Genomic DNA, 9,479 nt, shown 5'->3' on the forward strand with positions numbered 1-9,479 from the left:
GCGTGAGGTAATAATTCCATATTAATTCGAACCAATCCATATGCGCCCATTTTTAATAAGATTCCGGCTAAAAGTATACAAGTGCTGTAATGTGCCTCTCCGTGGGTGTCCGGTAACCATGTATGTAAGGGTATAATCGGCAATTTTACAGCAAAAGTAAAAAGAAATCCCATATAAAATATTATTTCGAGCACCCCAGGATACGATTGATTAGTTAATGTTTCAAAATTTAATGTCGGTTCATTAGAACTATATAAACCGATACCTAGAATTCCCATTAATAAAAAAATAGAGCTTCCCGCAGTGTATAAAATAAACTTTGTAGCTGAATACAAACGTTTCTTCCCCCTCCCCCCACATGGATAAAAGTATATAAACTGGAATTAATTCCAATTCCCACATGATGAAAAAAAGTAAAATGTCTTGACAAGAAAAAGGTCCTATTTGACCGCTGTACATTGCTAGCATCAGGAAATGGAATAATCGAGATTCTCGAGTAACCGGTTGAGCCGCTAAAGTAGCTATAGTGGTAATAAATCCCGTCAATAAAATGGGTCCTATAGAGAGTCCATCTATTCCGAATCTCCGGTAAAAATAAAAAAAAATTAATCCATTTATAATTTTCTGTCAGTTGGATTAATGGATCATCCAATTGGAAATGATAACAAAATGCATAGGCTGTTATCAGCAGATCGATTAAACATATGCAAATTGTATACCACTTAATACCGGTAGTCGATGACTATTCATAGCTATTACCTTAACACCAAAAAAGAGTTCGACCCAATGTTTTATTTCTGTCCTAGTAGATCCCGATTCGACATTAGAAATATATTGATTTTTCACCAAATAATATTCATTTATCTATTATGAATATCTATTTCATTTATAATGATAAAAATTATTTACAGTATAATTTGAATTAATTTAAAAAGTAAAATCAATAAATTTATTATTTGTATTATATTAATTTGATTTTTATTTCAATCTAATAATTTATTTTTTCTAATAATTGTGATTTTCATTTATCAATTTAAATTTATTTATTAATCCAATTAGATTCAATTTAATTATCAAAATAATAAACCTGATTTGCATCAGCCCTAAAATATTTACAAATTAACCTCTACTTGAAATCACGTTTTGTAGGTTATTTAATTTTGGATAAACTATTATTTTTATCCACTAATATTCGAAACAATAACAAACTTAATTACAAAAAATAAAAATAATTTCATACTCATAAAAGATGAATTTCGATTAATAAAAATATCTAAATTTTAAAAAATTATCTAAAATTTATAAATTATCCCTTTTAACATAATTTATTTTATATTTTTTTTTCAATTGTTAGTTAGAATACTCGACCACAAATGGAAAGTAAAGTTGAAAGCTCAACGAAACAAACTAGTTGAGCCAACCAAACCACAACAAACCTAATAAGAGGCACTCCAAACTTACAGACCAACACCCATAAACACCAAAACAAACAACCCCATCCTAACCAAACACAACAAATCCAAGATTCTAAAACACAAGTATAAAAAATAAATAGTAGTGATGTTACTAGGGGTGTACATAGTCCGGTCCGGTCCCAAACACTTTAGAGGTTAATTTGGTGTGATTTCACTGGGTCTAGGACTGGATAAGGGTCTTAAAAATAGACTCGGTCAATATTTTGGGTCAGATCCGAGCCATGATTCGGGTCATTCGAAATCGGTCCGATGGCCCGGTCATCATACATAATTAATATTTTGTGTTATTAGTGACGGATGATGGCTATTCTTACGTGGAATTTAAGTATCGTAAACCTTAATATTTTGTGTTATTAGTTATTATAAGACTATAAGTTAATGTTTTATGTTTAAAATGCATAAGATTTTAGACTAATTAATACATAATATTATGTTATTTGTATTGATTTAAATATTTGGAGTTATTAGACAATATTAGTATTGATTATGGTTATGCTTTAATTTTATAGAAGAGTTGGTTCTTGTTATATTTTTCTAAGTGAATTTTACGATGTCAAATAATGGTTGGAATCTTGCAAATTTGGATATTTTCACATGCTAGTTTATAAGAAGGTATCAAGGTAATGTAATGTTAACGACCCGATTTTCACCCAATTTTTACCGGTATGATCGTGGTCCGAAAGTGTATAGGTTTCATCGGGTCTAAGATTAAATTCGGGTCTAATAAATAAGCCCGGTATATATTTCGGGTCGGGTCTGGATCACATCAAATCCGGTTTTACCCGGTCCATACACACCCCTAAATGTTACAATACTCCTGCATTGTTTGAAATTTTGAAACTCTTTTATATTATTAATATTGTAATGTGTGTTAGTGCAGTATTTTAGGAGGTATTCTATTAATGGAGTTTTTATTATATATTGATAACATCATTAAACAATTAATACAAAAGAATTATATTTTTTAAAAAAAGTTAGTATTTAAAAAATTAACACTAACTTAAAATTATATTTTTAAATAAAAATACAAAATAATCATAAAATATTAATCTTTCATCTTTATTTATTTATTAAGCAACTTTTTTTTTAATTTTAGTATTTTATTAGTGTTAATTTTTTTACTGAAATAAAATAAAAAATTTATTGTTCCCATAACAATTTTTTTATTTTTATCTTTTAAGATTTATTTTGTTTAAAATTTCATAAACTCATTACATAACGATTTAAATCGTATTGGTATATTTTTATTTTTAATTAATCTAATTTTATTCGCATAATTTAAAATTTTAAATTATAACATTTTAATTAAATTTAAATAAATATAATTTATTTAATAATTTAATTTAATTTAATAAAAATAAACGTATTCATATTATTATACTTATATGATTAATTATATTTATTCGATTTAAAAAAAGTAGCTATTTAAAACTGTTAATTAAAAGTTAAAAAATTCATATATTCATATTATTTTTAATACAACTATGTTCACAATACTTTTTAATAGTTTGGTAAATCAACCGTCTATAAAATCTTGAATTATTTAATGAATTAATACTCCGTATATTTTTATTTTTAAATATTTTTAAATTTAACTTTTCGCAGTTAAAATTTTCATGATTTTTTTTATATTTATTTTACCTCTTATGCTTTAAATTAAAAAAATCTTTATATTTATTTTGCCTCGTAGTTCTCTTTCTCAAATTTCACTTCTAACCAAATTCATCACCGCCGTTCACCATCATCACCGGTATCTCGTGCAAAGTCACATCTCCTTCATCATTTTTATCGTCGTGTCGCTGTTCCGGAGCCACTTTGCCTCACTGGCTTAGTATCCTGCAGGCCACAACTGTACCCACGTCGTAGCTGTCTTCTCTTCACCGTGGTTATTTGCCGCCTACTTCTCCCCTGTGGTATGAGTGGTGATTCTATTGTGCTCCTCTGTTCTCGGCATATTCAACATTTTTCATTCTCGTGCTGCTGTGCTTTTCTACTGCTCTTCTGCTTCTACTTTTTTGCCGTCGTTCTATTCGCGTGAGTCATGTTTTCTTCTTTTGGTTGTTCTATTTATTCTATCTTGGATCTATTCATGTATTTCGGATCTGTTCTTTTATTCTAGACATGTTCTTGTTTTTATTCTTCACATTTTTGTTTCAAATAAAATATTTTTAGAATATTTTAAAATTCTAAAATGTTTTTAGAATGTTGCTCCGGATTTTGTTCCCCTATTTTAATTTTTTTGTCTTCTACTCTGGATATGTTCTTAGACTGTTTTCAATTTTTGTCCCTATTTTAATTGTTCTGATCTTCTATTTTTGCTTCTATTTTAGTATTTTAAATTAAAATTCAAAATTTTACTTTCTAACTCATTTAAATAATCTAATCCTAAAAGAATATCTTAATATTTAAACTTAATACTAAATAATATATTTAGTTCTATTAATTAAATTCAAATTCACATTCTCTTTTAGTTACCAAAAAAAAAATTCAAATTCAAATTTTTATTTTTTAATTTAATAAAATAACTTTAATCATTTAAAGAGTATTTTTATCATTTAAAATTATATGAAAAGTGCATTTTAGTCTTTTAAAATCAAATTTAAATTTTAACATTATAAATTTATTAAATGATATCAATCTAAATTAGAACTAAAATTTTAAATAAAAAAAGAAAAAAAATTATGCAACGAAAAAAATATGAATAAAAAAAATGTGAATGATAATTAAAATGAGATTAGAATTAGATAAAAGTTATATAATTTGTTGTTAAATTGGTTATTCGAACTTGTAAATCGTTAATTTTTATAAGGACATTTTTATCTTTATAAAATTATCTACAAGAGTATTTAATAAATTAAAATTTAAAATTATGTTTTCTAATTTATTTAAACAAATTTAATTCTAAAATAATTTTTATTATTTAAATTTCTAGTTTTTTTATTCTTGTAAACAACGTCAGTACCAAAAAAATATTTTTGTCTTTTTATTAATATTTAAATAAATATTTTATAATTTTTCAATTAATCTTTAAAAAGGATAATTTTATCTTTTTAAATTTAAATATAATTTAGTTTTATTCTTTTTAAAATTAAATTAAATTTCTAATTCAAATTAAATAACTTTAATTTTAAAAAATATTTTAGTCTTTTAAAATTAATACCAAAAAATATGTTTGACTTTTCAGTTTTTTAAACTTTTTTTAAAATGTTATAATAGTTTCTTTTTTGGTAACTAAATGTTATAATAGTTTAATATAAATAATATTAATCCAAAAATATAATAGACTTAAAATGGTCTAAATTAAAATAATAATATTAGTCGAAATAAATTTTAAATAAAAAATACAAAAATTAAATATAAATGTTAATTTTTGTTTAACTCTTTAAAAAGAACTTTAATATTCCAAAATTTTAAGGAGCATCGAATCGAGCGCCATAAAAACACCCATAACAGAAACCCTCAAGCTCTTAGATGTTAAACTTCGTGGATTACACATCGTAAATTTTATTTTATTTTATTTTTTTTACTTTTTGTTGCTCTTTGCCTTCTTTAGGTCTTTTTTTAGATTAAATACTATCATCTATTTTGATATTTTTTTTAGTCCTTCTTTATATAAAAAATCTACTACACTTTTCTTTTCATTATATTATAAATCGAGTTCAGCCCTAAATTTTTAGGTTCTTCTTACTTTCTCTTCTGATTTATTTATGTTACTTTTATCATTTGTTTTGGAGTCATTTATATCATCTTTTTTTTTTTTCAATTCTCTGAGATGAGAGTTCTGTGAGAAATAATTTGAGTGATCGTAGTGAGAAGTGTTGAAAATTAAGGATAGAATAGATTAAGTTAAAAAAAATAAATTAAAAATTTTGAATAATTTTTTTAAAAATAAGATATTTTTGTCAACTAAAATCTATTTTTTTAAGTACAAACTTATTTTTATTTTTTCATAAATAAATGTACCTACTACATTCTGAATATATATTTGTCAATAAAAATAATAGTTTCTTTTAATTTTAATAGTAGTCAATTATTAAATTTTAATCGACCGTTGTTGTAAAATAACTAAATAAATAAATAAGGAAGAGATAATAAAAAAAGTATAAATAGAAAAATACTATTATCAGTATTTACCAATACTATTATACTTCTATAAAGATAATATATTAATATTATATTAATAGTATACGAAGAGAAAAGTAAATAAGTGCTTTATAATAAGAGAGAGAAAGGAAATATTTTAGTTTTATTATTGCTGTGTAAAAGCCTCAACCTTATTCCCCTATTTATACTAATGCAAAAATTCACTTTTTAAATGTTGGAAAAATATGCACCGCTTATTCTTTAATATTTGTACTTCTCAATAGTACTTTAAAGGAAGAATAAGTCATGTTGAGTAGACATTGAATGGATATGGACATCCATATCGTAACACTCTTCTTTGGATGTCCATTTAGGATTATGCCTCGTAACATTCTTCCATATCGTAACATTTTTCTATTTATACTTTATTTTATTACCTCTTCCTTATTTATTCATTTAGTTATTTTACAACACGTTATCAACACGAGACTCTAATCAAATTTTTAGAAAGACTCGGGTAACAAATTTTCATTATGTCGAATCTATAACTCATCTTGAATTCAATACTCTTGATATATCTGGAAACAATTATTTATCATGGATACTAGATGCTGAAATTCATCTTGATTCAAAGGATCTTGGAGATACCATTAAGGCTGAAAATAATGCATCCCAAAAGGATAAAGCCAAATCCATGATTTTCCTTCGTCGCCATCTTGATGAAGGATTGAAAAATGAATATCTCAAATTAAAAGATCAAGCAGATCTTTAGAAAGACCTTGAAGAAAGGTATAATCATCAGAAAATGGTGATACTTCCTCAAGTCCGATATGAATAGACGCACTTGCGTTTACAAGATTTTAAATCCATAAATGAATATAATTTGCAACATTTCGAATCACCTCACGAATGAAATTATGTGGAAAAAAGATAACTGACCATGATATGTTGGAGAAAACTTTCTCAACATTTCATGCCTCGAATGTGCTCTTGTAGCAGCAGTATTGAGAAAAAAGGTTTAAAAATATTCTGAGTTAATTTCTTACCTTATTGTTGCTGAATGCAACAATGAGTTGCTATTGAAAAATCATAAAGCACGCCCAACTGGCGCCGCCCCATTTCCAGAAGTAAATGCGGCAAATTACCCCATAAGAGGTAAATGGCAAGCTTTTAATAACAAGAAAAATTATGGAAGGAAAAGGAATTATATTCAAAAGAGATGATCTTACCAGAAGTGGGATAAAGAAAGAAATATCGGGTAAAATATATCAACAAAGGATAAGTGTTTCCGTTGTGGTGGAAAGGGCCATTGGTCACGTACCTGTCGTACCCCAAGGCACCTAGTCGATCTTTACCAGACATCTTTGAAAAAGGACGACAAGGAAAAAGAATCGAATTTCGTTTCAAATGATGCTGAAAATTCTACCACTCATTATGATGTATCTGATTTCTTTGAGGATCTTGAAGGAAATATTGGTCATTTGATCAATGATGAAATAGTTTAATGTGTGAGATTGTTAAGTATTCATATAAATAAATAAAAAGAACTTATTATTAAGTTTTATTTTCTATGTATTTAAGTTTCAAATATGATGTATATAAATAAAGAAATATTAATGTTTATGAAATTTTGAAATCATTAAATGTGTCATGTTTTAAAATAAAATTTTAGTATATGACATTATTTTTATGTGCAGTATTTCTTAAAAAAATAATTCCGATCAAGTATTCAATTTAACTGTGCATACTACTCATTTTATTATTATTTATCTTTGAAGAAAATAGTAAGGATATGTAATGAAGATGTATGCTTTGCGGATAGTGCAAGTTCGCACACTATTCTCAAAAGTGATATATATTTTACCCATCTGGTGCCAAAAGAAGAATGTGTTAATACTATTATTGACTCAGGCAATGTGATAGAAGGCTCCGAAAGAGCTATAATTTTGTTTTCCAGAGGAACAAAATTCATAATAAATAATACACTGTTGTCTACCAAGTCTCGAAAAAACTTGTTGAGTTTTAAAGATATCCGCCGAAATGGATATCATATTGAGACTATGAATGAGGGAAGTCATGAGTACTTATGTATCACAACTCATGATTTAAATAAAAATGTTATATTAGAAAGATTACCCTCACTTTCATCTAGGTTGTATTATACCAAGATTAGTGCAATTGAATCACATGCAATTATAAACCAGAAGTTTACTAGCCAAAATGAGTTCATAACTTGGCACGACCGATTGGATCATCCGGGAATAACCATGATGAGGAGAATTATTGAAAACTCCCATGGACATTCACTAAAGAACCAGAAGATTCTTAAAACTAGTGAATTTTTTGTGCTGCATGTTCTCAGGGAAATTTAATTTTAAGGTCATCACTAGTAAATATTGGATTTGAGTCCCCTGAATTCCTAGAAATGATTCAAGGTGATATATGTGGACCTATTCATCCACCATGTGGATCTTTTAGATATTTTATGGTTCTGATAGACGCATCTTTGAGATGGTCACATGTGTGCTTATTGTCTCCTCGCAACCTGGCATTTGCGAGATTATTGGCTCAAATTATTCGATTAAAAGCACAATTTTCAGAAAATCCAATCAAATCAATTCGTCTTGATAATGCTGGTGAATTTACTTTCCAAGCTTTTGATGCTTATTGTATGGCTAATGGAATAAGTGTTGAACATCCAGTAGCTTATGTTCACACACAAAATGGGTTAGCGGAATCACTTATTAAACGCCCCCAATTGATTGCTAGACCCTTACTTATGAGAACAAATCTCCCAACCTCGATTTGGGGGCATGCTATTTTACATAGCGCAACACTTATTCATTTGAGGCCAATGAGTTACCATCAGTTCTCTCCTATGTAATTAGCCTTTGGCCACCAGCCAAATATTTTCCATTTAAGAATATTTGGGTGTGCGATATATGTTTCCATTGCACCACCTAATCTCACCAAAATGGGACCCCAAAGAAAATTGGGGATATATATTGGATATGATTCTTCCTCTATAGTGAGGTACCTTGGGATACAAACCAGAGATGTATTTAAAGCCCGGTTTGTAGATTGTCATTTTGATGAATCAAAATTTCTAATATTAGAGGGAGAGAATAAGTTTCCTGAAAAGGAACTCAATTAGAATGCATCATTGTTTATGCATTTAGATCCTCGATCAGGGCAATGTGAACTAGAAGTTCAAAAGATTATACATTTGCAAAGAATAGCAAATGAATTGCCTGATACATTTTCCGATACAAAGAGGATAACCAAATCTTATATACCAGCAAAAAATGTCCCAATTTGAATTGATGTCCCAGTAAGACAAGTAGCCACTGAAGCAAATTCGCGCCAGAAGCATGGCAGGCCTGTTGGTTCCAAAGACAAAAACCCTCGAAAGAGAAAAGAGATAAATATTATTCCTGTTGAAAAAGACATAGTAAAGACACCTGCAGTTGTCCAAAATTCTGATATAGTTTTAACGCCAGAAGACGTTCAGGTACCTGAAAATTATGAAAATGACGAGATCTCAATAAATTATGTCTTTATAGGAGAGAAATGGGATCGAAATAAGACAATTGTCAATGAAATATTTGCATATAATGTGGCATTAAATATCATGCATGAAAATAAGGATCTTGAGCCAAGATCAGTCGAAGAATATCGACAAAGAAATGATTGGCCAAAATGGGAAGAAGCCATGAAGGCTGAATTAGACTCACTTACAAAACGTGAAGTCTTTAGACCTGTTGTCCGTACACCAGAAGATATAAAACCTGTTGGATACCGATGGGTATTTGTGAGAAAACAAAATGAGAAAAATGAAGTTGTGTGCTACAAAGCACGACTTGTGGCATAAGGTTTTTCACAAAGGCCCGGTATAGATTATGAAGAAACGTATTCCTCTGT

The sequence above is a fragment of the Arachis hypogaea genome, chromosome 13, assembly GCF_003086295.3.
Source record: "Arachis hypogaea cultivar Tifrunner chromosome 13, arahy.Tifrunner.gnm2.J5K5, whole genome shotgun sequence".
Lineage (NCBI taxonomy): Eukaryota > Viridiplantae > Streptophyta > Magnoliopsida > Fabales > Fabaceae > Arachis > Arachis hypogaea.